Here is a 5,958-nt window from a genome sequence, read left to right as displayed (position 1 = left end):
TGTGTGTGTGTGTGGTGTTTCGTTTTATTTTATTTTTATTATTATTATTATTTTTTTTTATATTGTGTCAGTGTGAGACCCTTAGGCACAGTCATGCTGAGGTCCTCGTTTATCAATTTAAACCAGCTGTGTTGGATCAAGGACTCATCTAAAACCTGCAGGACCCCGGCCCTCGAGGCCTGGAGTTCCCCGTGGAGGCTGTGCATCTCGAATAAAGGAACTGACAAAAAAGGATTTGGTAAGAATAACAGCAGTGTTTGAAAAACGTATGACAATATCCATCATTCCAGTCGAAGAGAGGATGATTGTTTCCTCAAAAAGAAGCAAAAATCAGATGTAAGTCATAAGCGAGGCATAACTACCTGAATAGACATAATGTACGTGTAACATTAATGCCCAGATATTTGAGCCCAGCACATGTAAGGTTAAAGGACAGAGCTGATGTATTTATGTGGAAACCACTTTCTTTAGTAGTTTAGAAAAGACAAGATGTAGGATCAGTCACACAGACTATTGTCATAAGTAGGCAAGAAGTGGACCCAATGGCAAGGCTGTCAGGGAGATTACCTAAACGAGAACTATTTAAGGAATGCAGAAAAAAAAAAAGTGGTTTAGGAGGTAGAGCAGGGCATCTACTAACTGGAAGGTTGGTGGTTCGTGTCCTGGCTGTTCCAGTCTGCGTGCCAAATGTCCTTGGGCAAAATACTAACCCCAAAATGCTTTTTGAGTCACACACACAGTATGAATGTGTGTGTGAATGTTAGATAGAAAGCACTACATATGAATCAGTCCATTTATAATTGATGAATAAAAAATTAATTACAAAAAACTGAAATCCAAAAGTAAAAAAAAAAAAATAACAGCAACAAGGAACACAAAGAAGATGGACACACGAAGAGAAGAGAAGACTGCACAAAGATACACTAAGAGCTATTTAGGGAACTAATCATTGACAGGAAATAAAGCTGAATTCTCTGAGACACATAACTTCAAAGACTACTTCAGCAACTAGTAGCTGGACCAGCTACTAGTTGCTGCATTTCTCACATTCCGAGTTTTTTTTTTCCTGTTTCTTAAGAACCTGATTTCAGTTCATCTGCTGTGGATGTTCTTTAGGTCTGACACTTTTTTTGTCCTCCTTTTGTTCAGTTTCTTTACACTTTTAAGGGAACAATCTTGAAGCTAATCTTGAAACAACTGTGCTTTTATAAATGGGCGTCTTCTTTTTCTTATTTTGCAGTGCTTCCTCACTCTGTCCCTGCATCCTCCTTCACTAAATCTGTGAATCTTCTCTGTGTGTTCCTTGTACGCTTGTATACTGAATGACAAAGTCCGTATGTCCATAGATTCATTTCTAATCTTGTCCATCCTAGTCACTCCCAATGAAAATGCTACCTTCATCTTCACTTCCTGTCACTTTCATTAGTGACACGATTTCCAAGCAGTGCACCTGGAAATACTTCACAGCGCTTCCATACTTTTTCATGATACAGCCTGATTCCAAAATGGATTAAAGTGAGATTTTCACCTCGGAATTCTACACGCAATACCGCATTATGACAAAGAGGGAAAATGTTTGGTTAAGATTCTTGCAAATTGATTAAAAATGTTAAAAACAAAACAAAAATATAATATGTACATAAGTATTCACAGATTTAGCTCAAAAGTTTTTGAAGCACTTTGGCAGCAATTACAGTCACATCTTTTTGAGTATGATGTGACAAGCTTGGCACGCATGTTTTGGGCAATCTCTCCCATTCTTCTGTGCAAACGCTCTCACGCTCCATCAGCTTGGATGGGGAGCGTCCAGTCTGGGCTCTGGCTGGTCCTGAAGACATGCCTTTGTTCTCTTGGCTGTGTGCTTAGGGCCATTGTCCTGTTAGAAGATAAAGGCCAGAGCGTTCATCAGACCAGAGAATTTTGTGGTGTGCAGTGCAGTGAGGTGTGTTCAGGTCTCAACATAGAAGAAATCAAACAGCCACTCCACGAACTCATGGCATAACATAGAAGTGCCATCTGCATCTAAAGGACAAAGGTCATTCTTTGGAGAATGGCTGTGATCACATTTCAGACGATGAGACAGATGGTTTGAAAGAGGAGTAAAGGAGGCCATTGATGCCTTCTGTAAATGACCACTAGACACCCCAGAAGCACCAACCCCCACTCACACCACACCCCAGGTGAGCTCAATAGGTTATGTGATGTGGTGGGTCATGGTCTCACAGTGGTTTTACCCTTAATCCCCAGTGATGGCAATGACCCATGCCTTTTTCCCCACTTTGGCTCTTAAGAACTAACTGTGGAAACTGTTGACCAAGTGTGAAATAAATAAATGAAATGATGACTGACATGATCAGTGGTGGGTTAACGACCCCCAAAACGATGTCCAAGGGGACAACCAAACCAGAGCATTCTCCACCATTTGTTTTTGTGGGGGGAAGTCTCCTGGATGCCTCTTCAAATGTCTGCACAAACTAACTGAAGTCCAGTTGCCTCTTTATTCATACTCTCTAGAATTTAGGCTACTAGTTTAACATTTTACACATAGGATTGCCATTTCATAAATATTCTGGTCAAAAGAATTTACAACAATGATATTATGATGATGGCCATAAAAAGCTCCATCATACTGAGTTGAGTCCATTTGTTCCATTATTTCTACATTTCAGTTGCTCAGGTTGTATTTAATTTACGTTTATCGTAAAATAGCAAAGTTGTAACACCGCAAATGCTGGTAAAACATTATTTTACTGGTGAAAACAATGTCAGGATTGTATGTTTGTATTTTCACTGCATCAGTGCCATAGTGAAACCAGTGGGCGGTGCTGTCAGACAGTTTCCATGCCACTGCACAACCATGACAGTTATACAACACACCACGTAGCTGCTCCCTGTAGATTGTGCAGAGGTTAAGGCATCCAAGACAAGCATGGCTGTGGTGGTGAAAACCCCTAAAGCAGATGCAAAGCTAGGTGGAAACAACAGAGGTGGTTTTTGGAGCATGGTGTTATATATTAAGCAAACTGCTGGGCGTTCTTTTAGAACATGTGCTCATTATCAGTCAGGGCAAATGGAGTGAAGTCCTAAGGGAACTAGAGGATGAAGAGTCTGAACACGCACACATGCTCCCTGTCTAGGGTTAAAGTGGGGCAGGGGGATCGTTGACGTCAGCAACCCACAGTCTCCAGCCCACAGCAACAACGCTGCAGTTTATTTATTCCCCTGTTATTAACACTCTGTCACCTAAGGCATGGGAGCAGAATCACAGCAAACCCACTCGCCTTCAGGTGCACAATCATTTCCTTTGTGTTTTTGCTATTTAGTCCTGCACATAGTCACAGATAAGACTTGAATGATGAATTATGGCAGTCAATCCTGATGTCAGCTTTCTAAAGGCCTTTCCCGGCTCCGCAAACAGGTCATGTGGCCGACAGGGACTAACTGACAGGAAGGTCATCAGAAAAACAGAATGATGGTGATGTGTGAATGCAAGATTTCTTTGGTCAGTGTGGGGCTGAGGTGGCGACCAAGTAATCACCACAGCCTATCGTAATAAAGGAAGGCACCTGTCAATCAAGTAATCAGCTCCAAAGCACGAGCCTCATAAATCCTTAAAGCTCCAGTCAGTCAGTATTTTTATACTTACAGTAATCAACTGGTTATGTGAGGGAGCTCTAGCACTGCAGTTGTCTTCAGTGTTGCACAGTGAGCAGCCTGTTTAGTTTTGCAGGCTGACACTTTAATGTTTTGGTTCATGCCATAGACCAAATATAAAAGAAGGCTGGAGTATGTCCTTAAAAGTGAAGACATTGAGGAAATACAATGCCGTAAAGCTGCATTATTTCAAATGGCCAGCAGGGCCCATGTGAAATAATGCCCTTTGTGGCCATTAGAAGAACTAGCTTTTGTCTCCCCTCTTCTGTGACCCGTACAAACAATTTCTTGATGAATTCCTGGGCTCAGTCTTTAGCCTTGAGTCTTATTAAATACAACATGATAATTATGCTCCACATTAGAGCTATAAGTATGTATGTAAGGGTGCAACTTTACTGCTTACTGCCCCAGAAAACCTTCTGCAGTTTATTAATATCATTTTTATGTTTAAGGTGAGTAAAACAAAACAAACACTTTGAAGAACTCTTTGTTTCCCCATCAGACCCCTAAATATCTGACATAGCCCTGGCCTACAACTGAGTACATTTTTGCATCTTATATTTCTACTGTGTTTCTCATATGGTGTTTTTTTTAACAACTCTTTTTAAACGATCTATTCTATTTGGCCACTTTATTTCTTTTTGTTTGTTTGTTTGTTTGGTATCTATTGCAGACTGCAAAGGAAGAATTTAATTGTACAGGGAAACATGTTATAATAAAAATTTGAAACTTGAAAAATCTTCACTTACATTATTAAACTAATATTATAGATTTTTTTTTATAAAGGGGACTTCCAGTGTTTTTGTATCTAATAGGGACAGTTTTCACAGTTTTAGCTGATGAAAGTGAATGAGAAAGTTAAAAGCAGCAGACCTCAGTCATCAGTGTTCAGTGATCCAGTTTTGGAGAAGATGCATGAAAAGATTGTTGCATTTGACCCCAGCAGACGGGTTGGACACAGATTCCCTATATTTGCCATTTTAGTGTTGGACAGTGCTGAGCTGGAGCATCAGTGACATCAAGATGCAATAATGGAACACAGGAAAACTTCAGAAAGGAGGTACTTCAGCCAGTTTATGCATTTGTTGATCCCATAATCAAAGACTGTGGACAAACCCCGGTCTCCTGCTCAACAGTGTAGCAGTAAACTTGAGCTTAAGAGTGTTTTCTTTCTTTCGTTTTAGCACCGTTCCAACATGCTTTGGCCTCTCCTTATCTTTGACATCACCCTCAGGGCAACCTTCATTTTTCTTGCTCTCTTCACTTCCATCATCTTCCATTACATGTTCTTGCTGACTATCCGCTACACAGACAGAGCCACTACCAGACTGAAGAATACAGGAGCCTCTTATTAGTTTCTTAACCTGCTTAGAGTCTAATATTGTTTTCAGCCTTTCTGGTGGTAAGGCACATCAGAGGTCAAACCACATCACTAATTATAAATAATGTAATTCTATTTATTTCCATGAAAGTTTAAATGTTTCTCCAAACCTTGTTATGTTTAACAAATTATTCATCTAAAATTACTGTACCTTGGTTGAGGAAGCTTAACGTTAGAATGTAAAATGCATTAGATTAAATTAGGTTTATTATATGTGCAATGAACATTTTCTATTAGCGTTCCTCTCATGTCCCCCATGCCCTCTTCCCTCTCTTCATCATCCATATGCAGACTCGAGTGAAGTAACTCTGCTTACCTCCTCCAGATGTTGGCATAACTATGTCAGATTTTCATCTACAATCATCAGCAGTATGTAACCCTGCTCCTGCTTTCCCTCGCTGGGTTCTTGATATACATTACGTGGCAGTCTTACTGAGTTTGTTTGTTTCCTGCTTGCTAAGCTGCAACATACTTATCTTGGTGTCCTCCCTCATCAAGTTCAAACCTGTAAAGTCAGAGAGCTTTTAACTCGAGCCTGAGGGAAACAATAAATCCTTACCTGAACCCTGTGAAATACACTGTAGACCTATCTGTGACTGTTCATGTGAATCCTGTATCAACTTATCTGAACCTGCAACCTACAGAAACAATGAGCCTGACAACCTTGTGGTGATTTGACCAGATCCTGTAAAGAAATGGACACTTCATCTTAGTAGTTTTTTGAAGAACTGCAAGCACTCACCTGTTATTTACTTAAGTGTTCATTAAAATCTTTGGACTGTTCCCACTGCATCTTGTCTTTGAGTCTTCTGACAGTTCCTTTGTTTTGTTGTTGGATTGTACTAACCATAGTTTCTCCATAACAAACACCATGTTTGAACAACAATGTGGTTTTCATCGAGATCCTGGAACCTTGGACTCCT

General features: G+C 40.2%; 1 long non-coding RNA gene across 1 annotated transcript; it reads right to left on the bottom strand.

Moving 5' to 3' along the window:
- Positions 1–22: 22 nt before the first annotated feature.
- Positions 23–5,604, bottom strand: LOC120744686. The gene is made up of 2 exons (XR_005698437.1): positions 5,352–5,604; positions 23–1,876 (listed from the first exon to the last, which is right to left on the bottom strand). It is a non-coding gene; the product is annotated as an uncharacterized LOC120744686 (long non-coding RNA).
- Positions 5,605–5,958: the final 354 nt, after the last annotated feature.

This window comes from Simochromis diagramma, unplaced genomic scaffold (genome assembly GCF_900408965.1).
Source record: "Simochromis diagramma unplaced genomic scaffold, fSimDia1.1 OVJJ01000517.1, whole genome shotgun sequence".
In the NCBI taxonomy this organism is placed as follows: Eukaryota; Metazoa; Chordata; class Actinopteri; order Cichliformes; family Cichlidae; genus Simochromis; species Simochromis diagramma.
Note: the sequence above shows the minus strand (reverse complement) of the source record. Positions and strands in the feature narration are given on the sequence as shown.